We start from the raw sequence: 1845 nt of genomic DNA on the forward strand, positions 1-1845 counted from the left end.
GAGGAACTCCATCTTTGAGTTGATCTGAATCTGACAGATGAAACTGTAAGGTTTCTCTCCAGTGTGGATCCTCTGGAGCCGCTTCAAATCTTCAGCTGTAATAAAAGTCTTCTCACACTCAAAGCACATATGGTCTCTCTCACTGAAGGTGTGATTGTTGTGGGAGGAGCATCACTGAAGGTAATACTGTTGTGGGAGGAGCTTCACTGAAGGTATGATTTGTTGTAGGAGGAGCTTCACTGAAGGTGATACTGTTGTGGGAGGAGCTTCGGTGAAGGTGTGATTGTTGTGGGAGGAGCTTCGGTGAAGGTGTGATTGTTGTGGGAGAAGCTGCAATGTAAACAGCGTTGTGAACTGAGAGGGGATCCATGTTAACTGCATACACTCCTGACTAATAGTTGCATAACGTTATAACTATTATTAACACACAAGTAGTTCTTTAACTGGGCAAATAACCCAGCACACAACAATTTATGCAACTCAAACTATTTGTAATTTGAGCTGCTCGCTAATAATCAGACAGCCTAACAATCATTAAAGGATAGTTCACCCAAAAATGAAAATTCTGTCATCATTTACTCACCCTCATGTCGTTCCAAACCTGTATGCCGGACATAAGTGTTTTTATTGTTTATTCTGATTGGTTAATGTGCAGAGATGTTCTATGCATTGTGCCGTTTCCCGTCTCTCTCTCTCTCTCCCTTTCACTCTGCGCAGTGTTGATTGGACGCAGCTGCAGCTGATTACGTGGATGAGCGAGAGTGGTTAAAAGCTGAGAAAGAAGAGGAGAAGAGGAGAGCTCTGAGCCCTAGCGAGCGCGAGTATTGTACGCGTTGGGCGCGAGCAGAGCAGAGCAGGGAGAGAGCGCGCGCGTGTGGAGAGCGGCGTGCTGACCTCTGCGGTGTTGGTCGTTGCCGTTACTGCCCACCGTCTCCTGCCCCAGACATTCAACGCACCTGCGGTCTTGTGATAGGTGACGGGTTGCTGTCATTCTGAGTAAGAGTCTTTCGTTCCGGTGTTATTAATTTGTGTTTGTTTCGGAAGCCGTAGGGAGGAGGTTGCCATTTACTTTATGATCCCTTGTTATCTCCTGTTTATTGACAGCTAGGGAGTAAGGGGAGAGTATTGTATTTTGTTTGGGTTTTGATTTGTTAGGTAAGTTACTGTCTAATTAATGTTTTAGTTAGTTCTTGTTTTGTTTGTTATTTTGGCCTTGACCCCTCCTGAAGATTCATGCTTCCTGTTATATGATACTTTGTGAATTAAAAGCTTATTATTTGATTTACTCTTGCTCCCTCGTGTTTCTGTGTGTGAGCTGGGACAGGAGAGGGGTGGGTATTGTTGCTCCATTATCTTCATTTTAAATTACTTGTTCGCTATCCCCAACCCTAGACTGGGGAGAACGTAACAATATTTTATTAACTGATTATATTGTAGTCAGTCTAAATGTTGCCAATTTAGTCATGTTGTCACTAGATTTTGTGACTTTCTCACCCCTTTTGAGACTTTTTTCAAAATTCAAAAGCCCATCAATTTCAATTTCTTGGACAAACCTTATTTAGATTCCAAGACTTTATATAGATCAGTGATCAGTGAATTATGACCTCCATCTAACAACATATAGCAATTGTTTTAGTTACTTTCAATTGAAAGCAGTTGGCAACACTGGCCAGTGTTTTTTTTTCTTTCGTATTTTGATGGTTTAAGTGAAATGTGGGGTCATAAAAAATCCACACATCACTTTTGGCCACTGTTGTGTTTGGTGGGGTTAGTGTCACAATATGTAAGACCCTGCTTACTGTGTCATAACAGATGAATTGCTGCTTTTTTCCAATTTTCCAGGCA

Source organism: Sinocyclocheilus anshuiensis, unplaced genomic scaffold (assembly GCF_001515605.1).
Source record: "Sinocyclocheilus anshuiensis isolate Anshui unplaced genomic scaffold, SAMN03320099.WGS_v1.1 scaffold1815, whole genome shotgun sequence".
Classification (NCBI taxonomy): domain Eukaryota; kingdom Metazoa; phylum Chordata; class Actinopteri; order Cypriniformes; family Cyprinidae; genus Sinocyclocheilus; species Sinocyclocheilus anshuiensis.